Source organism: Xenopus tropicalis, chromosome 4, assembly GCF_000004195.4.
Source record: "Xenopus tropicalis strain Nigerian chromosome 4, UCB_Xtro_10.0, whole genome shotgun sequence".
In the NCBI taxonomy this organism is placed as follows: Eukaryota; Metazoa; Chordata; class Amphibia; order Anura; family Pipidae; genus Xenopus; species Xenopus tropicalis.
This window is the reverse complement of record NC_030680.2, coordinates 20,185,901-20,210,291: the sequence shown is the minus strand read 5'-3', so window position 1 is coordinate 20,210,291 and position 24,391 is coordinate 20,185,901. Positions and strand designations below refer to the sequence as shown.

Here is a 24,391-nt window from a genome sequence, read left to right as displayed (position 1 = left end):
ACATGCAAAATTATATTTCCCTAACAAAACTGCTGCAAAGGTAACATTATGGCTCACCATCAGTAATGCTGAAAATGGGACTGTAGGGTATTTCATTTATCTTTTTTTGTTTAGGCTCATTTATCAGCAATGGTTTCAAACACAAGGAAAGTTTCTGGTTTCTGGTAGCTTCCATACCTCCTCACTGAAGGGAGCGTGGTCTGTTTCTGCAGTCTATCTATCTATCTATCTATCTAATCTATCTATCTATCTATCAACCATCTATCACTCTTTTATACAGTGGTGTGAAAAACTATTTGCCCCCTTCCTGATTTCTTATTCTTTTGCATGTTTGTCACACTTAAATGTTTCTGCTCATCAAAAACCGTTAACTGTTAGTCAAAGATAACATAATTGAACACAAAATGCAGTTTTTAAATGAAGGTTTACGTTATTAAGGGAGAAAAAAAACTCCAAATCTACATGGCCCTGTGTGAAAAAGTGATTGCCCCCCTTGTTAAAAAATAACTTAACTGTGGTTTATCAATTTCAATTTTCAATTTCAATATCAATTTCTGTAGTCACCCCCAGGCCTGATTACTGCCACACCTGTTTCAATCAAGAAATCACTTAAATAGGAGCTACCTGACACAGAGAAGTAGACCAAAAGCACCTCAAAAGCTAGACATCATGCCAAGATCCAAAGAAATTCAGGAACAAATGAGAACAAAAGTAATTGAGATCTATCAGTCTGGTAAAGGTTATAAAGCCATTTCTAAAGCTTTGGGACTCCAGCGAACCACAGTGAGAGCCATTATCCACAAATGGCAAAAACATGGAACAGTGGTGAACCTTCCCAGGAGTGGCCGGCCGACCAAAATTACCCCAAGAGCGCAGAGACAACTCATCCGAGAGGCCACAAAAGACCCCAGGACAACATCTAAAGAACTGCAGGCCTCACTTGCCTCAATTAAGGTCAGTGTTCACGACTCCACCATAAGAAAGAGACTGGGCAAAACCAACCGGCGCAAACCACTTTTAAGCAAAAAGAACATTAAGGCTCGTCTCAATTTTGCTAAAAAACATCTCAATGATTGCCAAGACTTTGGGAAATACCTTGTGGACCGACGAGACAAAAGTTGAACTTTTTGGAAGGTGCGTGTCCCGTTACATCTGGCGTAAAAGTAACACAGCATTTCAGAAAAAGAACATCATACCAACAGTAAAATATGGTGGTGGTAGTGTGATGGTCTGGGGTTGTTTTGCTGCTTCAGGACCTGGAAGGCTTGCTGTGATAGATGGAACCATGAATTCTACTGTCTACCAAAAAATCCTGAAGGAGAATGTCCGGCCATCTGTTCGTCAACTCAAGCTGAAGCGATCTTGGGTGCTGCAGCAGGACAATGACCCAAAACACACCAGCAAATCCACCTCTGAATGGCTGAAGAAAAACAAAATGAAGACTTTGGAGTGGCCTAGTCAAAGTCCTGACCTGAATCCTATTGAGATGTTGTGGCATGACCTTAAAAAGGCGGTTCATGCTAGAAAACCCTCAAATAAAGCTGAATTACAACAATTCTGCAAAGATGAGTGGGCCAAAATTCCTCCAGAGCGCTGTAAAAGACTCGTTGCAAGTTATCGCAAACGCTTGATTGCAGTTATTGCTGCTAAGGGTGGCCCAACCAGTTATAAGGTTCAGGGGGCAATTACTTTTTCACACAGGGCCATGTAGGTTTGGATTTTTTTTCTCCCTAAATAATAAAAACCCTCATTTAAAAACTGCATTTTGTGTTTACTTGTGTTATCTTTGACTAATAGGTAAATGTGTTTGATGATCAGAAACATTTTGTGTGACAAACATGCAAAAGAATAAGAAATCAGGAAGGGGGCAAATAGTTTTTCACACCACTGTATATCTATCTGTCTATCTATCCATCTATCTATCTTTCTATTAACCTACCTTTCTTTCTTTCTTTCTTTCTTTCTTTCTTTCTTTCTTTCTTTCTTTCTTTCATTAGTCTTTCTATCTGTCTCTATCTATTATCTATCTATCTATATTTATCTATTATCTATCTATCTATATCTATCTATTAACTTTTCTGTCAGTATTCATTTATCTTTTTTGTTTAGGCTCATTTAGCAGCAATTGTTTGGAGCGTGGTCTGTTTTTGCAGTCTATCTATTTATTTATCTATCTATCATCTATCTATCTATCTATCTGTCTATCTATCCATCTATCTATCTTTCTATTTACTTCTTTCTTTATCTATCTATCTATCTATCTATCTATCTATCTATCTATCTATCTAGTAGATGGCCTTCCTGTACTTTGGAGCTTTCTGGATATGACATCTCATACCTGTATTAGAAAACGAAAATTCTTTCTTTTTCTTTTTTTCTTTTATCTGTCTCTATCTATCTATCATCTATCTATCTTTCTATTAAGTTTTCTTCTTTCTTTTTTTCTTTTTTTCTTTCTTTCTTTCTTTCTTTCTTTTTCTTTCTTTCTTTCTTTCTTTTTCTTTCTTATTTTCTTTCTATCTATCTATCTATCCATCTATCTATCATTTATCTATCTATTAGCATTTCTTTCTCTCTTTCTTTCTTCCTTTCTTTCTTTCTTGTCACAGTTTGAGTTGTGGGTCTTATCCATATTTCTTTTCTTCTATTATATTACCTATATTATCTATATTTTACTCCTTTAAACATTTTAACTTTTTAAACATTTTTTTTCCTACCCCCCACCCACTTGATGATGTCACGTCCAGTTTGGAGAAACAGCACTTCTTCAAACCAAGTAAAATGCAGGTCTCAGTCGCAGGCCACAGGTCTCAAAAATTGGTTTTGGGGAGTTATGAGTGCCAGGGCTTGGTGTGAATGCCAGTCCAAACCTGGACCTATACTTAATAAAAGTGGAAACGTGGTTGCTCTTTAAAATTCCCAGAAGGCTTTGCAGCTGGAAGCATGTCTGTAGAGCAGTGAAGGGACACTAATGACTTGTTATCAGAGGCCGACGCTATCATTTGCATTCAGGGAGCTGCCGGCCGGCTACTGCAAGGCAACTGCTACTTTAGACTGGGAATCGGAAAATGAAACACGACTGGATTAGTTAGGATTAGCCGCAGAAGGCGTGCAGCGAAACTCTACACCTTATTCAGCTTCATCCGATATGGGCCAACTTTTCAATAGTGTGACCCTCAATTGATCCTGTAAAAGTTTTGGTCTCCGTCAGGTGAAAGCGTATTGTGAGCGCGTGGTCATATGGCGTGTCGCTAACAGCGGAAGGGAGGAAAACGACACTTGGCAGATACATGACACTAATTACACTACACTTAATGATGACACTTCTGACACATTATACTGGCACGGCTTATCCCCACAAAGGAAAGAATCAATACCTGTCAGAAGGACCTCCGCTGAGAGCAAACGAGTAAATACAAAGCCGTTTTGATGGGAAGCTTTGTTCGATCTAACAATATCAGGGAGACGGTGTGCGCCTCGTGACTCATCTGAACTTGCCTATTATCACAAATAATGCGCCTTCTGCTTTAAAATATGATATTACTATGAGTCGCATGTAAAAAAGCATCAGTCTGTGTTCCTATTGGGTAATGGAGCTCCTCAGCGATTGCATAATAATTTCATTTTTTAGCAGGGATACACTATTCCCTGCTGTATGTATTAAAATCATAAATTACTGTGTCAGGGCTGTATAGTGATGTCATCTATTATGGATGCTTTTCACACAGCTACATAGTTCATTTGGGTTGATAAGTCTATTAAGTTCATCCCTTCCATATGACCCCCAGTGCATATACACATACAAACTTATCTATCCACTCACATACAGACCCACACTGACCTATCTATCCACTCACATACAGACCCACACTGACCTATCTATCCACTCACATACAGACCCATACTGACCTATCTATCCACTCACATACAGACCCATACTGACCCATCTATACACTCACATACAGACCCACACTGACCTATCTATACACTCACATACAGACCCACACTGACCTATCTATCCACTCACATACAGACCCACACTGACCTATCTATCCACTCACATACAGACCCATACTGACCTATCTATCCACTCACATACAGACCCATACTGACCTATCTATCCACTCACATACAGACCCACACTGACCTATCTATCCACTCGCATATAGACATTATATAAATCAATACCTATACTAGATGATTGGATCCCAATAACCTTGGGTATTAGGCTTGATCATGAAGTCATACAAGCTACTCTTAAAGGTATTAACAGTGATGAGTGAATGTTTCCCGCTTCGCGAAATGGTGAAAAATTTGCGCAGCACGGCTACCACACAACTTTTTTGGGGTGCGACTTTTAAACATCCAACTGCTGCCTCTTTTTTTATACGACTTTTTCCTCACTCTGCAAATTTTTTGGCTCACTTTGCGCAAAGATTTGCCAGTGGCAAAATGTGGAATTTTGCAGTGAATTAATGCCTAGCAAAAAAATTTGCTCATTACTAGTATTAATAGAATCTGCCATCATAACATCACCGGCAGGGCATTCTACAACCACCTACATTGATTCAAATTAAAGCTCTATTCCTCAAGTCTTAAGGGGTGGCCTCTGGTTCTATGATCTTTTCTATAGGAACCAACATCACTACTTACCAACATTGAACCTCACTTGCCAGTTTGCTGCCCAGTCCTCCAGTTTAGTCAAAAAGTGCAAAGTGCCAACATCCTTTTGTCTGGGACCTTTATATGATATAATATCCTTATAAATGCATAGATAGATAGAGAGAGAGAGACAGAGAGAGAGGGGGTAGATAGATAGATAGGAAAGAAAGAGAGAAAGATGATAGAAAATGACAGGGGAGAGTGAATTAGTCCATTTTTCATCTACTGAGACCATCAAATATTATTCTATCCTTCTGGCAGGCTCACGGCTTCTCTGTAAGTAATTTATTCCCCCTTCAGCTCATTCAGAACACAAGTAAAAAAGCAGCACTTTTTATAGTTGTTAATAAAGCTACCACACTTCAGTTTCAAGGTATAACCTCTTGTTCCAACCGTGCATCTTCTAAAAAAAAAAGTAAAGCTGACATTTCACCTCTGCAGCCTTAAAATGTCAGTCATATCATGTCATCCATCTTTCTTCTCTCTAATAAGCTACTGTATGTATTGCATTGATGTATTGGAGCTCTGGTGGAGGCATTTTATTTTAAAGGGCCACCATACGACTGATTCGTTGATGACAGTATATTAATGTCCCATGTTGAAAGTCATGACCAGGCCTGTCAGATTGGCCTGACTTGAGCCTATCTTCTCAGTTAGGACAAATTAAGAAGCCTCATTGAAACTCTAGAACGTCAAAGGTCAACCCACAAGGAACATTTGAAAAGAACATACACAATGGCAAAGTGAATCAGCATCCTTGCCAGAGGGGATAATGAAGGTGTACAGTTCTCATCACCAGTAATCTACAGAGGAAAGTGCTTATTCTTTACAATGAACATAGTATCCGTTTGCGTCTTAAATATAACCTGTTTCTCTAAAGAGGTAGCAAGCGAGCACTTAATATCCCACAAACCATCATTAGAAATTAATGCAGTCTTCTTGAATCGGTGTGACATCTCAGAACTGGTCTTCATCAAGTTTCACACTACATAAGGCTTGCATTCCGGCTTCCCGGGTGCCTTATGTTGCTTAATAAAGGGCTGTTACCGATGCCTGGACACAATGCCAATTTCTGTTTCTTGTGACATATTTTACTTTATCTAATGACTTCTTTAAAAAAAATAAAGTTAAAACAAAACCATAGCAGTATTTAAACTACAGCTCCAGGGTCTTAACAACGACCTGTGTCAATCACCACCGTGCAGTAGTTCTGAACAAATAGGGTGCCCACGTCACTTACATGATGAGCAATCTGTCCTGGCACACCAATGGAACCCAATGGGACTTTAAGCAAACCACCATATCTTACTTTATACCAGGGGGCCTGGTGTTATAAGGTCAACTGTTCAGTGCTTTTTCTTGGGCCCTGTTCTTGAGAAGCTACTAAGTAGGGGAAAATCTCAAACTGGGTTGGGATGGCACATTATTTCCATCCTTATACAATCAAACCCTGGAGATCAGGCAATGGTTTCCTGTCATATAATCACAAAATTGACACAACACACAGATAACCCTACTGCTACCTCACCATACCTCTACCATCTACATTCCTGTGTATATCTTTACAAATCATTTTTGTAAAAAACAGAGGAACAGGTTTTTTTTCTCTCTACCAATTATTTTTCTATCCTTCCTTCTTTAATTATACAAGCTCACCACTATCGCCTCATATTTCATACTGCGCATGCGCACCTATCCGGGAGCTTACAAAATACAGCGAGAGTTGCATAAGTATGGGGAACGACTGTACAAGGTGCGGATTTTTGTTAAGGGTACAGATTTTTTTTTTAGATGGAACAATACAGTGCTGTACAGTATTCTTTTCCACATATTAATTTATAGTGATATTCAAACTTTTAGCAAACACATGCACTAACAGTACTGTAAAAATTTGTTTCAGTACTGCGGCTAAAACCTGTGAAATAACTCAGTAAAGGAACTGTGTTGCAAATTAAACATTATTCCTGTACTTATTTCCTTTAAATCGTTGACATTTATGTGTCTTTAACACATTTCCCTGATTTTATATTTTCTTTTTTCCGTGGTCCCCTGAAAAACGTAAAATGGGGGTTCTACTGTACTGTTATTATTGCCGTTTCAGCCAGCTTCTCTTTCTTTAACCCCAGTCGTCCCTGAGCCTTTGATCCAGTGCAGTCTGGGAGAGAAACAAGGTCGGGTGTCCCAGACAGAAGAGAAACACCATTACAGACAGATATGTGAAACCCAAGATCTAAAATGCATTAGACCTAACTGCTTTGCTGAGCTCTGAAGGGCCATTTTTTTTCTCCAAGTTACACCTGGCTGGAACTGGGAGTTTTATGGTTTCAGGTACCTGCCAAATTCATGTTAACTCCTCTTCTTGCAGCTGTACCTAATGCCTAACTTAACTCACCAATCAGAAACATGGCATGTTGCCATCATCACTTATTGAGGGGCATCTGGGAAAGGCTTGGCATATTGATATGTGCAGAAGGGATAAGTAGTCGACCCCCCCCCTACAACTCATAAAGATTAACAGCACCTTCAAAAATTAAAGATTTCCATTTCATCTTTGTCCACTATGACTTTTAAAAATCGGTATCCTGAAGTGCAACCTCTGTTCTAACTGTGAGCAGACATATCTGAAAGCCGAATAAATATCCTGTTGCATGAATGAAAGATGAAATGGTATCTCCGAGCAGATCTATAATTTATTTAATGCATCTACACTTACCCAGTGTGAGCCACCTGTTCATCTGCTAAACTATCCTCCTGATTTACCTAAGGTCAGAGTGAATGCATTGAATAATGGATCAAACACATGCTGAGTCGATAAGAATATTTTGGTGATTATTTATAACTACGTGTAAGTAAAAGGCCGTATACTGTAATATATTTATATATATATACAGTGGTGTGAAAAACTATTTGCCCCCTTCCTGATTTCTTATTCTTTTGCATGTTTGTCACACTTAAATGTTTCTGCTCATCAAAAACTGCTAACTATTAGTCAAAGATAACATAATTGAACACAAAATGCAGTTTTTAAATGAAGGTTTACGTTATTAAGGGAGAAAAAAAACTCCAAATCTACATGGCCCTGTGTGAAAAAGTGATTGCCCCCCTTGTTAAAAAATAACTTAACTGTGGTTTATCAATTTCAATTTTCAATTTCAATATCAATTTCTGTAGTCACCCCCAGGCCTGATTACTGCCACACCTGTTTCAATCAAGAAATCACTTAAATAGGAGCTACCTGACACAGAGAAGTAGACCAAAAGCACCTCAAAAGCTAGACATCATGCCAAGATCCAAAGAAATTCAGGAACAAATGAGAACAAAAGTAATTGAGATCTATCTATGTCTGGTAAAGGTTATAAAGCCATTTCTAAAGCTTTGGGACTCCAGCGAACCACAGTTAGAGCCATTATCCACAAATGGCAAAAACATGGAACAGTGGGGAACCTTCCCAGGAGTGGCCGGCCGACCAAAATTACCCCAAGAGCGCAGAGACAACTCATCCGAGAGGCCCCAAAAGACCCCAGGACAACATCTAAAGAACTGCAGGCCTCACTTGCCTCAATTAAGGTCAGTGTTCACGACTCCACCATAAGAAAGAGACTGGGCAAAAACGGCCTGCATGGCAGATTTCCAAGGCGCAAACCACTTTTAAGCAAAAAGAACATTAAGGCTCGTCTCAATTTTGCTAAAAAACATCTCAATGATTGCCAAGATCAATATCTTGTGGACAGACGAGACAAAAGTTGAACTTTTTGGAAGGTGCGTGTCCCATTACATCTGGCGTAAAAGTAACACAGCATTTCAGAAAAAGAACATCATACCAACAGTAAAATATGGTGGCGGTAGTGTGATGGTCTGGGGTTGTTTTGCTGCTTCAGGACCTGGAAGGCTTGCTGTGATAGATGGAACCATGAATTCTACTGTCTACCAAAAAATCCTGAAGGAGAATGTCCGGCCATCTGTTCGTCAACTCAAGCTGAAGCGATCTTGGGTGCTGCAGCAGGACAATGACCCAAAACACACCAGCAAACCCACCTCTGAATGGCTGAAGAAAAACAAAATGAAGACTTTGGAGTGGCCTAGTCAAAGTCCTGACCTGAATCCTATTGAGATGTTGTGGCATGACCTTAAAAAGGCGGTTCATGCTAGAAAACCCTCAAATAAAGCTGAATTACAACAATTCTGCAAAGATGAGTGGGCCAAAATTCCTCCAGAGCGCTGTAAAAGACTCGTTGCAAGTTATCGCAAACGCTTGATTGCAGTTATTGCTGCTAAGGGTGGCCCAACCAGTTATTAGGTTCAGGGGGCAATTACTTTTTCACACAGGGCCATGTAGGTTTGGATTTTTTTTCTCCCTAAATAATAAAAACCCTCATTTAAAAACTGCATTTTGTGTTTACTTGTGTTATCTTTGACTAATAGTTAAATGTGTTTGATGATCAGAAACATTTTGTGTGACAAACATGCAAAAAAATAAGAAATCAGGAAGGGGGCAAATAGTTTTTCACACCACTGTATATATATATATATAGCATGTATGTACTGTATTATTTAATATACAATACATTATAAACCAAAAATACAATATCCAGCTAGGTAAAGCTAAAACCAAAGTGCTTCCATAAGTTTCTTTATCAAAGAATAAAGTTAGAGCCTGTCACAGTCTGCTAGAGTGAAATTCTGCCACCTTCCATTGATTTCTATGGGATTTTTGAAAGAGTATTTATCAACGAGTGAAAGTGAATTAATAAATATGCCTTTACAAATACAGGTATAGGACCCATTATCCAGAATGCTCGGGACCAAGGGTATTCCGGATAAGGGGTCTTTCCGTAATTTGGATCTCCATACCTTAAGTCTACAGACTACAGAGAAAAAGAAAATTAGTTTTAAAATTCTGAATTGTTTTATTAAAATGGAGTCTATGGGAGACAGGCTTTCTGTAATTCTGAGCTTTCTGGATAATGGGTTATCCGGAAAGCCCGTCTCCCATAGACTCAATTTTAATCAAATAATTCAGAATTTTAAAACTGATTTCCTTTTTTCTCTGTAGTAGTAAAGCAGTACCTTGTAATTGATCCCAACTAAGATATAAATAATCCTTATTGGATACAAAACAATCCTGTTGGGTTTAATTAATGTTTTATTGATTTTTTAGTAGACTTAGGGTATGGAGATCCAAATTACAGAAAGACCCCTTATCCGGAATACCCTTGGTCCCGAGCATTCTGGATAACGGGTCCTATACCTGTACTTGGTAGTATTGCTAAAGATGCCCTCTTTGGAAATGGAATGCCCGCAGGAAGCACATGAAGCAGTGATCAGTTTCAAATCCACACACGTATTGTCCGGTCAGTGTAGGAGCACCCATTTGTTTTGGCATCAACAGTTTGATGGATCCTTTCTTCGCATTATCTACCTATATACTTGCACGCAACGATTCCAGGCAAAACTTGGTCTTGTAAAAAGTAAGTATGGTTACAACTTGGATTACACAGAAGAATTGGAATGTGTATGAAACACCCCAATATCTTTGTTGAGTTTACAGTAGTTTTACCGATTTGGAGTTTGACGTTTAGCAAAGTGAAGTTGAAAGAGCCATAGAAAGCATTGCTAAAACCCAAACTGCAGGATATGATGGAATTCCAGCTAAACTGTTCAACGTCCTGCAAGATGGTGATATGAAAGTGTTGTTTGGGATATGCCAGCAAGTTTGGAAAACTCATTGGACTGGAAGTTCATCTATATCTTAAGACAGTGCTGTCCAACTGGCGGCCCGCGACCCCCCTCTGTGTGGCCCCCCACCTGTCTGGCTGCTTTGATGGCTTACCTTTGAGTAAGCATTAAATTGTATCAGTACTGAGATTAACTGCCCCCCTGCATGGTTCTCACCTCAGATTCAGGCTGTAATCCCTCTGTATTGGTTAAAAATGTAATCCCCTGTGTTGTTCACACCTTTTAATCCTGCATTGTTCACCCCCTGTAGTGTTCACACCTCAGGCTCAGACTGTAATCACTCCCATTGTTCACTTCTTCACACCTCAGACATAGGTACTGTAGGCAGAGTATGGCACATACAGCCAGCATAGGTCAGGGAGGGTATGGCACACACAGGAAGGGTAGGGCAGGCAGAGTATGGCACACACAGTCAGGGTAGGGCAGGCAGAGTATGACACTCTGCCTGTGTGTGCCATACTCTGCCTTCCCTATGCTGCCTCTGTGTGCCATACTCTGCTTGCCCTATGCTGCTTGTGGGAGGTGAACCTGGCAGGGGTTTGTTGTGGGAGTTTATTAGCAGTTGGAAATAGCCATTAAATGGTCCCTAAGGTGTGTAATTATGTACTGGGGGTTGCTCTGCTATCCACAGTGGGGGAGGAGGCATATGGAATTTAAGGGTATATCTTAATATGACATAATTCTTTCACATATGAATGATGGTTGATATCCCCACTGTAAGGACCAAGCATTTGGGATTTTGCTGTGCTACCACCATTGTGATTAAATAGGTGTGGTTTGAAGTGGGTGTGGTTTCAAAAAGGGGAGGGGTCAAAACTGGCTTCCATTAGCGGCCCTCCACCATGTATGCTAGAGAAATTCCGGCCCTCGGCACCGTAGAAGTTGGACAGCACTGTCTTGAGACCTTAAAAGGAAGATACCAAAGAGGGTTGTATTGCACGTATCTCCGGATCCTGCTAGACTCCAGCGGCAACGGCACTAGTGATCTCAGCAGACGGAGAAAAGCTATGGCAAATCTGCACAATATATAAGAGCAGACATAAAAGATTTTCAGAACCCCAGAGCTGATTTAAGGTATTATTTGTCTCAGGGCAAAGATCTCATTGGGGGCCCCCATAGCTTCCCTAAGACATTTGTGGCAGTACTACCCTGAAACTAGGGTTGCCACCTTCTGCCGTTCCTATCTCCATGCAGGGGGTGGGGCGTGATGTCACCGGGAGGGGTGTGATGTCACGGGGTGGTGACTTCTCGGGGGGGAAGGGGTGACTGGGGTGGGGCTATGACATGGTAATCAGCAATAGGTCAGTTGCAACATCAATATCAGTGAGTCCTGCCCGGTTTTCCAAAATGGGAAAACTGGGCAGTCAGTTTTGCCCCAGACAGCCCTTCTGAAAACTGGACTGTCTTGGTCAAGACCAGACAGGTGGCAACCCTACCTGAAACCAGGGGAGGGCCAAGCCAACCCAGCGCCCTAGGCAACCCGGTCGGCAACCTCTCCACCCCCCTTCCTGTGAGCCCTGTGGAGGGGGGGGTCGCTATTCAAGATCATTGCCCCCACCGTTTAATGGCAAGGGGTGGGGGCAATGACAAAGTAGCACAGACTAGGGGTAGGCAGGAGAGGCTCCTGCCTGGTGCCCCCCAATCGTTGCACCCTTGGCAGCTGCCTCTTCTGCCCATCCCTAGTTACGCCCCTGCCTGAAACAGGTGAACTTGAAAGTTACAAAAAAATCTACATAAAAATAAACAGGGCCGGGCCAAGTCACAGGCGCACCCAAGGCAAAGCCCTTTCATCTCCCTGCCCCACGGCATGTGTGCGTTTGCTCCCACAGTGATACGCAGTGGGAAGAGGGGATGAGCGTCACGGGGGCCAGTGAGCGATGCGTGAGGCCTCTAGGGGTAGCCAGGCAGAAGAGGTAGGTGTCCTGGTACCCCCCCCACCTTTGCGCCCTAGACACATGCCTCTTCTGCCTATCCCCAGTTCCGGCCCTGCTGCTGCTGAGCAGGAAGCTTTTGTGCTTGAGGGAACACTCAAAAATGGTCCTGCAGGTCCAGCTGGCTTTGGTGCTACAACTCCCAGTACCCTGCATCCACCTTAGGGCAATGTATTATATCCATGGTACATAGTTTTAATGGGAAAGAGCAGGCAATGCAAGGGTACGTTCTGCTTAATTATACTTTAGCGTTGCCAAGATGCTTAAAAAAGGTGCAGGTGTCCCTTTAACATGTCCCAAAACCTACAACAAGTATAAGTAGAATTAAGCTGCTTGTTGTGTGCTTCTTATATGCTTTGGGCCCAGGGCACTTTCACATTTGTCTGGTTGTACTGCCATATGTGTGTGTATCTGGGGGGATATTGTGATTATCTTTATCCTATATAGTAGCATCATGGGAGTTACAGTGACTATTCTGCTTATAGGTTATTATGAGACTGTCTAGTAAAGTCCAAATATTGCGAATCTTGTAGTGGTTTGTATGGGTTGATGTGTTAAAGGGACAGAGTCTGTGTGTTATTAGTATTTAAACAGAATGCATCTGTCTAGTGGAACCATAACCACCAAGGCAGATAGAGTGTGTATATATATATATATATATATATATATATCTCATACAGATATCCTTACAGCAGAAATGTACAGATTGGCTGCCCTGCCTTGTCAGATTCTAGCATTATCTAACAGTTACTCAAATTCTAGTTTTGATGCTTAATAGGATGACTTTAAATCCATCTTTGGCCATACAAATCCCCTTGAATGTAAGTCCTACACTCGCAGTTTGACTGCTAAAGCCCCCACTCCCTTTTGTCTGTGTAGGTCCCTACCCTTAGGCCTACAGCACATGGGGCAAATACAGACATTTTGACTCGTTGCTAAAAACTAATAATGCCCTGCCTTGTTAGTAATGGGGATCCCGGGAAAGTAGAAGCACCAGCGATTTCCTCTTCTGTGTGAAGACATCTACACTCACACACACTCACATATAACATTCTGATTGTGTATCATATGCAAAGTGTGTGTAGAAATACATTTATTTACACAAGCATCTAATTAAATAACATTTAGCCAAGCAATGTTTGCTTATGGGGTTGTTTGGTTGGGGGGGGGCTGTGAGTGGTGAAGGCCAGAAGTAGCATTTGGGGACTTTGCCATACTGAAAATGACTAAATATTTGTTTTTAATGGTGAGTTACAGCCGTATTTCTTTTTCACTCCTGAGTTAAGAACTGAGGCCTTATTTTTAATCCACAGCCCATTTTACAGCCCAACGCCTTGGTCATTTGAGATGCTGAATTGCCAGCCGGGAAAGTAGAAAGATATATCTACCCATTTTAACCTTTGGAAAATGTGTCCTTTGTGAATATATATCATACTTTTGCAGGCTCTTATGACACAATGCGTTGAAGGTGCTTATTTGTGCATAAGTATTCTTTTCATTGTGGGGTCTTTATATGCTATTGATCCATGTATATTGGGCATTAAACAGCTCAGTAAAACCTGGAATTCATTTTTGGTTGTTTGATCTCGGTACAGGAGGGTTTGTGGGAGATATGATGTTGTAACATGGAGCTTTCATCTGATTTTATCTCCAGTCTGCTGCCCTGATGGAGGGGAGAGTGGAGCTGAAGGAGTGAGTAGAAGAGCTTGAGCACAAGTGCATCCAAGGAGAGACAGGCTGTGCTGGTAAGTAGTTATCCCCGGCTGGTATTTGTATAGTTCTACACATGTATCCCTACCCTCTGCTATAGGCAGCTCACTTATAGGGCACCTATCATTGAAATATATATTACCCCGCCCAACATGTGGGCTAATCACATTTATTCTGGTTTGGAGGACAATACTATTTTGGGCGGATATTGCCCCTAGGAAGCGTCCTGCCGCCATGTTGAGAATTACTCATGTGCATAATGGGGAGAGTGCCAGTCAGCACATTATGCACTTGTACATGTGACACAGGATCAGCCAATTACTTGCCTGTTCTTATGTCACAAGTGTTTTCTGGCTTAAATATTATTTGCCTCCTACCGTTGTGTGGGCTCTTATAACCCACTCCTCCGGTAAGGGATCGATGTGTATTCATTGCGCCCCTGCTTTCCCCGCTGCTTGCTCCCTGTGAGCCCAGACTGCAGGTTGTTAGATGGGTTCTTTAGGTGCCAATAAGAGGCTGTGAGACTTTATTTCATGTTACTGGGAACTCGTCAGTGATTCTATGTCCGACCTATGGTGCACTCTGTACCTGCCTCCTGTCTGCTGCTACAAAAATTCAAAAACTCCCTTGTAAGGTAATTTTGATCCTAACAACCAGATAGCTGTTGTAACTGCAAACTGCAGAGTTGTTGAACAAATATTGAAATAATTTAAAAAGTACAAATAATAAAAATAAAGACCAATTGTAAATTATTTGAGAATATTTCTCTCTACATTATACTAAACATTTACTCAAAGGTGAGCAACCCGTTTAATATTATACAGCAGAAGATAAACATGATTTGATGCTGAATGTCCCTACAATGCAGCAATGTATCAGATTATTGTGTGGGTGCTACTAGGAGACTAGGCTGGGCCCCCAGATTTTGCAGACGCTCAGGGGCAAGTTCTATATGTAACTTCCCTGAGGCCGCAGAAGCGTTGTAATGTCTCCCCATGCTGGTGTTTGTATCCAGCAAAGCTTGGAAGCTCTTTATTCTGCTCTTGTATAAGGCACGGTGCCACAGGGGTTCTGCCCGCTGCTGCTTCCTGGTACCTTTATCCTCATTCACACGCACCTGGTTCCGATGGCACCGGCAGGACTAGGGATCCATATATTATGAAATGCGAATGGATTTGACACATATAAAAGAGTTACCTGTGTGTCAGAAATCAGAAGGATTTCCCTTCCCCATAATGTCATTATTGCTCACCTGCTAATATTCTGTGTACCCAGGAGAAATGGTGCCATAGTAGCCCTACAGGGACTGGTTTAGGCTTTGTACCCACAGGTACCTTCTCATCTGCCCAATGAATATTGTATAATGCATTTTACCCTTCAGTGATTGGGGCTCAGGGCTGGAGAGTGAGGGAAGGGCAGAGCCAGTTTGCTCATGTGCATTACATTCCCTATGGGGGGGCACCGGATGAGCCAGACTGTGGGTGAATGGGATCCATTCCTCATACTACGTATATTACAAAATGGGCAATATCTCTATGCAGTGAGAATCCTTTTATAAGGATTTGCTGTGTGATACATTCACATGTCAGTATCACATTCAATTCTGGTTTCTTTTATAAATGATCTTATCTTTACCCTCAGCTTTTCCATGCCTGTATGTGCCAGTGGGGGGCACTGAGCATACAGCCTTCATGCCATGATGGGGAATGGTGGGAGGATCCCAAGAATGCCCATTAGAACCTCAGTCTGTGAGCCCAGTATGAGAATGCTCTGGGGAGCAGCCATACCCGCACGAGGACTTCTCCCACTCCCTCCCCTTCAATGTGTTACTACCCCTGTCAAATGAGCCCAGTTACCAAAATAAAGACACACAGAGCCGCTTGGTGGTAAATCTGTGTAAGTCACAGCTTTATTGTTGATAAACATAATACATTGCGCTTTTTTATTGGTCCTGAGGAAGGCAAAAAAACCTCTGATAAGCTTTGGCCAATCTGCTTCATTAGAGGGAAAAATTCCTTCCTGACTCCTCAACGGCAATCGGATTTGCTCCCAGGATCAATGCGCCATATTAAACCAAAGAAATGGGAGTGATGGAAAGAACAGGGAATATGGCAGAATACACATGGCCACCATTAAGCTGTTAGATGAATAGTGCATTCCTTTCCATTCCATTGGACCCCAGGCAGCCTGCAGACCCCGGCTTCTGCAGTCTGAGGGATGGAGTGAAAAGGAATAAAGGGGGACGCACTGCTGTTGGAACTGCAGTGTAAGCAGGGGGCCACCGCTGGTGGTAGAAGGGGGGGAAGACAGCAATATGGCAGCATACACAGAGAACCATCAAGCCACAAGGTGAATACAGCATTCCATTGGACCCCAGGCAGCCTGCAGACCCCGGCTTCTGCAGCCTGAGAGGTGGAGTGAAAAGGAATCCAAATGACTTTGTGGCTTAAGGGTGCTGTTATGTATAAAACCATATAATGGATTGAGTAGGGGGCACCGCAGGTGGAATAGTGGCGGCTGGAAGGGGTAGCACCACTGGTGGAATGTGTTGGGCAGTAGTGGAGGCACAGCTGGTAGAATTCGGTTGTTCTTACCTACTGCTAATGAGGGTACCTAGACAGAGGTGCAACTGTACTTGGTACCCGGGAAATTGGTAGTGGTGCTGTCAGTAGGTGACTTTTCCAATATGTTTGAAGGGCCATAGAAAGAAGAGAGAGAAGCATAGATTTTATACGGCACCTTAATATCTCTCGTTGTCCCGCATCAGGATGGCCTTGTTGACAGCCTCTAGTTCTTTATAGAGGCCTTTTAGGTGGGCTTTAATATATTTATAGTCCCCTCGGAACTCGGCCTTGAGAAGGAATCGCCACCATTTTGTTATTTGGATGCAATCCCTTGCCATCCACAGATCGTAAAGGGCCATCTTGATGTCACCCGTTATCTGGCCCCTAATGCCCTCCAAATAGGGGCCTGCGCGTGGATCCTCAAAATCCCTGATCTCAAAGACATCCAGATGAGGGGGGATCCAAAATGAGATCTAGAGAAATGCAGGAAACAAGAAGACATTAAGTTTAATCCCAGTGATAATAATGAGAGTGACAATTAGCCCAAATAGCACAGCAATGTGTATTTATTACCACTATGGGCGCTTACCTTTCCATAGCGGTACTCATAGTACTGCCTGCTACTGGCACTCATGCCCATCTCTGCTGCCCCTGTAATATAAAAGAGAGATTTGGGAAGGTTAGAGTTAATGTAAAAAGATGTCCTTTTTCAACCTCATCTACTATATAATACATATTCCAGAGGGGAAAATACAGGTTCCTTACCAGATGACCCACAAGGGGCCGGCAGCTTCTTCTTCTTCCTCTTCTTCTTCTTCTTCTTCTTCTTCTTCTTCTTCTTCTTCTTCTTCTTCTTCTTGTTCTTCTACTCTTGATGGATGTTTTAGTCTTTAAAAAGACTTTTCTGCGTCGTCTTCTTTATCTGCTGCTGTGTCGCTGGGAGTCACTTCAAATCACTGCAAATCACTGCAAATCGCTCGAGTCGCTCAAATCGCTCGGATATTTCACTTTATGGGGAGAGAGATAGAGAGAAGAGACTGTAAGCTCTTTTGAGTCGGACCCTCTGTGCCATTCATAGCAATACATACTGGGGTTCCCTTTCTGTATCATTCCCAGTGGTACTGCGCTACTGAATATGTTTCCTGCTCAATGGGGGCTTCTCATAACCCGCCTTGCTCTGATAAGTTCCCCTGCACCCATAACACAATGGATCCTTATTTTAGGCATTAATTCTGATTTGTGCTATTGTCTTTATTCTCATGGCTTCCCTTATTCACCATCCACTCTAGTGCTGAGACCAATAACTGTTGCTAGGATGATTGGGACTCTAGTAACCAAATGACATTTGGTATTAACTGCTAAAGAGAGGCAGAGTAAACACCAAACACACATTGCCCTAGAACTATAACCACAGAGGATGCTGGGAATCGTAGTCCAGGATTTAGACCCCATCATTTGTTTGTCCCCCTGAAGTTGTACCCCCTGTACCCCCATGGCTGCTTTTTGGGGAAATGCAAAGTTGCCTAAAATGAATCCCCTTTTCCTGCTTGTCAAGCAAATGTAATTTGAAAAGACAAACTGACATTTCCAATAGACAGCTTCATGACAAGCATCTGCCCAGGCAAATGGAGGCAATGGGGGGGCCAATTTGTGGATTTTTTGAGCCAAAGGGGTAATTTTGGGAGCTTTGGCCCTACTCCCCAAGCTACTATAAATCATTGGTGCCAAACCACCCCAAATTGCCCCTTGTATTGTTGTTTTTAATATGCCCCCCTGCCCCAGTGTTGGTATCTGCTGCACTTACCTCTGAAACCAGAAATGAAATAACTGTCACTGTCACGAGACATGACATCACCTTCCCTAACAGCTTTCAGCCAATCAGAGCTGCACAAGAAGTGTTATCAACAGTCATAATGCATGGTATGCCAGTAACTGGCAGCCAATCACATACTCAGGTACATATGTGATAGTGTTTGGCTGCATGGTGAGACTTGTGACCAATCAAGCTCGCCCTTACTGATTCACATAAAAACAAACAAAAGCATCCTTAGAACCAGGGCCACCATCAGAACTCACAGGGCCCTGAATGGACTCTACCTGTCAGGGGAGGGTCAGCCACCTTGCCCCAGCAACCTCACCGCCGTGTGTGTGCCATGGGGGGGTCATTACCCTGCAATGACAAGTGGGGAAGCCATTAGAAGGGAGCACGGACTAGGGGTTGGCAGGAGAGGTGCATGCCTGGCGTCCCCCATTGTTGCACCCTAGGCAGCTGCCTCTTCTGCCTCCCCCTAGTTCTGGCCCTGTAAACAAATAAGTAGTCGCTTACAACCCCCCTACATGGGACACCACCAAAAAGGCCCATCCATAAGGTACATTAGTTCCAAAAAAATAGCTAAAGAAATCAGAATATTATCAAGCTCTTGACAGCTCCAGGCCTGATGGCTGCCAGACCATGTTTCCTATAGTATTTATTGGAAGATTCTTCCCAGACTTTTTTCTCAGTAAAAAATGACCTACAAAATACATGTATATTACTTTCCAAAAACATAACAGAAATCACAACTTGTATTTAGAGGGGAATTTATTAGCTTTCATATTTTTTCCATGAATTTTTCAAGGAAAAGAAGCATGCTTTTCAGCCATTTTTTAAGCATAAAAATCACTAATACAGGTATCGGACCCCTTATCCAGAAACACATTATCCAGTTCCAAATTACAGAAAGGCCATCTCCCATAGACTCCATTTTAATCAAATAATTCACAGTTTTAAAAAGTATTACCTTTTTCTCTGTAATAATAAAACAGTACCTGTACTTGATCCCAACTAAGATATAATTACCCCTTATTGGGGGCAGAACAGCCCTATTGGGTTTATTTAATGGTTAAATGATTCCCTTTTCTCTGTAATAATAAAACAGTACCTGTATTTGATCCCAATTAAGATATAATTAACCTTATTGGAGCCAAAACAATCCTATTAGGTTTAGTTACTGTTTTAAAAATTTTCTTTGCAGACTTTAAAGGTAGGAGATCTGAAATACAGAAAGACTCCCTTATCTGGAAAACCCCAGGTCCCGAGCATTATGGATAACGGGTCCCATACCTGTACATCTAAAAGCTGTGGATTTTCTGTAGAAATTAATGAGGAGTTTCCCTAGACAAATTACAGCATTTTTTAATTTCATTAAAATGGGAAATGTTTGGTCTTTCCGTTTGTGCTTTTTAAATTTGGATTTTCTAATAAATGACTGACATTTATGAAAATGAGTTTCGTTGTGGTTTCAAAAAATGCGAATGCGGATAAATGACCCCCAAAGATGAATAAAATATCCATGGCAGCTGGTTACATTCGAAACCCTAGGGCATTTCTTTCAGGCTACATGTTTTGTAACTCTGGGAGGTTTATATAGCATATAGCATATGTTTGCTTTTTTTCTATCTTGTAAAAATTCTACTATGTAAGGCAGGGGTGGGCAAACTTTTTGGCTCAGGGGCCACATTAACTAACAGACGGGCCGGACCGGGCTGGGACAGCGTTACGCCCGGGGCTGCCATCAAAAATGATTGGGCCTCTCAGCTCCCCCCCAGCGACCCACTGCTTCCTTCGTCCCGTCCTTCTGTTCCCCGGCTCCCCAGTGAATTCTTTTATATGGTTGCGCCCCGTGCGTGCTGACACTTTGCGCACGCACGGGGCGCAACCAATCAGGGCCCGTCATTCTTTTAAGGGGGCCGGGGCTGGCGGGCCGGATTGAAAGGGCTGACGGGCCGGATGTGGCCCGCGGGCCGTAGTTTGCCCACCCCTGGTGTAAGGCCTGAGTGAGGCTACCAAAAGGGAGTGGAATGGAGTTGCTAGAACTGTATGGACGTTTGGCCATACTTCCAACAGAATAACTCAAAATAATACACAAAAAAGGGGGGTTGTGGGAGCACTCCAAGGCTTAGTATAATGTACCAGTGCAATGGGGGTGCAAGTGATCTGGTCAAATTAGCTACAAGCATAGAAAGGACAGAGGATTGATCCATGTACATTGCCCTGTCCCCTGTCTCACAAGTAATTTAGTATCTATGCCAGGGCATGTATTCCAAGCCCCAGGGGGTTTTTAGTTACAAAGTTATGAATATAAATTTGGTAAGTGTCATGATCGGTAACCCAAAACCCGAACATTTGCCAAGGTTCTGAGCAATCAATAGGTTGTAGTATATAAAGCCAGGAAAAAAGAAAAATATCAAAATATGGTGCAGTATTCTTTGTAGGGCTATTCCACCTTTCTGTGTTACTATAGATACAGGGAAGAATGTGTTCCTACACCCTTTTCATGCAGATAGAAAGTGGTGTAATTGATCTGTAACTTTGGGGCACTCTATATGGTAGAAGTGGGCACTCACAGACTTCAAGAACTTTCTTGCCTTAAATAAATTTTTATTTTTTATTCAAACAGCAGACTTAAAATTCTATAAAACAGGAGTGCTATATAGCATTAAACCTTTTTATTAATATATAGATTGGCACACTCACAATTTAAAAGCCATCATAATGCTTTAAACCAGTCCCTCCAAAGGTGCCCGCATCTGTTCCGCTCAGGTTCTGAGTGAGCAAGGGAACCAGGTCGTAGGAGGAGGACTTCTACTCCCAATTGTCTGTGTAGGTCCCTACCCTTAGGCCTACAGCACATGGGGCAAATACAGACATTTTAACTCCTTGCTAAAAACTGATAATGCCCTGCCTTGTTAGTAATGGGGATCCCGGGAAAGTAGCAGCACCAGCGATTACATCTTCTGTGGGAAAATAACCAACATTGGGGTTTTATATTATTTCCATTGCTGCTAATATCATAGAGACTACCAGACTGGAATAAACATTCACATATACACACACACTCACATATACACACTCACATATACACTCACACATACAGACATATACACTCACACATACAGACATATACACTCACACACACTCACACACACTCACATACACAAATACACTCACACTATACTATAGCACTGGAGTCATTTGTTGCTTGTACATAACATTCTGATTGTGTATCAAATGTAAAATGTGTGTATAAATACATTTATTCCGGAAGGCAACAGTTATATACTTAAACGGACGTCTGCAATCGCCGTGAAAAATAGGCACTGAGTGCCAATTTAGTAACCAAATGGGTGGGAATGGATAGATCGGAGTTGTAAAAAGTTGATGTATACTGAATGGGCTAGAAGTTGAGATGTGATTGCTTTTCGTCACGATTCTAACATAAGTCGCCGATTGATTCCGTTACCTTTGAAATTTACCAGCCACATTGAGTGATTAATAGCTAACGCCCTGGTAGGTCTGTATATACAAATTGAGTGCTAACAACGGGCGGGAAGAGCTCTATGGGGAGAAACTAGTTTTAAGATACACCGGGTGCATTAGGAGGGCTTTCTTTTGAGAAACAACATTTAAAACGCCAAACGATTTTGAGGAAATCGATTATGGGATATTAATATTGAACCTTACATTTGGGGGGTGAAGCGCTCTATGATAAGCTAATGATGGGGTCAGTGTTTGGAATCTGCAGCCTTAAGGTTGCCACACGTGGCGAAAGATCGTCAGATCCGCCACTAACCTTCTGGGCTTAAACAGGCAGATAAGGAGGTAGAAACAATAGGATTTCTACCTCGTTCTGCCGATTCAGCGCTGAAGGCAGATTTTGGTCAGGCGCCTTCTATGGCGCCCGATGAAAATCTTTTTACTGGCCCGATCGGCGAGTCGGCCGATATCAGCAGCTTCCTGCGATATTATCGGTGCGTGTATGGCCAGCTTTAAACATAAGCGTGTTTCGTCAAAACCATTGGTCAGGGTAGATTTGTAATTTGTGCTAGCGGCATATTGTGACCTTGTAGTTGAATTGTGTTGCGCCAGGTGACGGGTAAGGTGAACTTTGCTCTTGTGTCGCGTTTCGGGAAGCTTAGAGGTAATTATAATATGACCGGGTAGGCCATATGGGTGACACCACCAAATCGAACGGAGAGGCTGTGGAGAGTGTGGAATCGATCCCCATCGTTTTGGGACTTCGTAATTAATTTCGGCATAACAATTTACTTACGCTAAATTAGGGAGCGTATAAAGCTTCATTGTATGTATGCTTCTTATGTTTTGGTGAATTTTTGATATCACATTGATGTACACTATGAAATGTGTACATTAGAACACGCATCCCTCTGAATGTACGGTATGAATAAAGACATGACATGAAGCGTCGTTACAACTAGATGCTTTATTGATGTGCAACAAGAATTTAGGTGGTACCGATATATAAAAAATGAGTTCGATTAATGCATAAGTATAGTTACCAATGTGTAAAATACATCCAGTTTTGAGGTAAAGTATTATCGAGACGTGTAGTTGAACCACGGCAAACCCTGGGATCCACCGGATGCTTTGATTTGTGGAGCAGGGAAAGGTTAATTTATCCAGTATACTACCATTATGACCGCCAATTAATCTGTAAAGAGCGATCCGAATACGTAGTTGAACCGGAGCCAATTAGATATCTTCCGGGCTGTGATTGTTTAGTTAACAAAGCATACTCAATAAGTCTACATATTACTTACCGCAACCTGATTGTATTTGTGATTGTAATATGAGCGCAACATAACAAACACAAGTGGTAATATACCCAATCTATCCCGCCCGGATAATTGAAAAAATCCCAGCATTGCTGAAACTCGAAGAGTTTTTTCCCCCATGAATACCAAGGACAAAAGTGATACATATATATGCAGAAGGGTATAACACCTAACGGGTATTGTGGGAACTTACCTATTGTTAAGTATAGTCAGTGATTATATGTGTTGTCTTGTGAGTGGTTGCATAGAAGGTGATATTTATACCTAAGGTAATTCACAATAGTGTAACAAAATCCAGGACCTGCTGGCTATAGTTTAGCCTGCAGTACTTTGCAAATAGGTATAAGGTTAATTTTGGTTTTAACACTTTTTCTTTTCTTTCTATAATTTTTAAAGTGTAATGGGACAAAATGCAAGCTTTGTAACAATTTTCAGAAATGTTATACAAACCATTCTGTTTAGCATAGCTTTGTAGTTTGGTAGTTTGCAGTAGAAAGATGTATTTACCCTTTTTTGTTTTGTCAGATTGTGTACTTTCAGAAAATGTATGGTTTTCTAGGGTCTCGGTACTGTTAGGGGTTCTTATGGCACATAATACACATACCGGGTGCAAAAACTGCATGAGCTGGAGCGTCATTCGTGAAAGTTTATATGCATTTTTTTCATTTGGGTGCCCCTGTACTCCGCATAGTTTGGTAAATCTATGCATATAGGGCATCAAACTGTTCAGTAGGCCCCTGTTGTTCATATTTGGGGTGTTTTACCTTGGTACCTAATGATACATGGGAGATAAGATGCTGCAAAGTGGAAGCCTTGAGGGGATTTGTGTAATTGTCATCAAAATTGCTAACTTTAGAAATGCTTTGCGGCTTATTACTTTGGAGTAGAAAGACACAGGTTCCTATTTTAGTTTCGGGGGAATGTTTACTTTCCAAAAATATATGGCTTTCTGGGGTGAGCGTACTTTTTTGTAGTGTTGTCCCACATAAAATGATGTAAATGTGTTGATTTTGCAGAAGCTGAAATGACAGAAATGATAGATTATATGGGGGAATGTTCACATTGGGGCCCCTACATACCACATACTTAGGTAAACCTATACATATTGGGCATCAAACTGTTCAGTGGACCCCTGGCGTTGAAATTTAGGGTGTTTTATTTGGTTACTTTATG

At 41.8% G+C, this 24,391-nt stretch overlaps 1 long non-coding RNA gene across 1 annotated transcript in view; it reads left to right on the top strand.

The window, feature by feature from the left end:
* LOC101732864 overlaps nucleotides 1–24,391 on the top strand; it is a 65,730-nt gene that overhangs the window by 4,948 nt on the left and 36,391 nt on the right. Inside the window, exon 2 of the long non-coding RNA XR_004222265.1 lies at nucleotides 13,984–14,074. This is a non-coding gene — a long non-coding RNA (uncharacterized LOC101732864). The remainder of the gene's footprint in view (nucleotides 1–13,983; nucleotides 14,075–24,391) is intronic.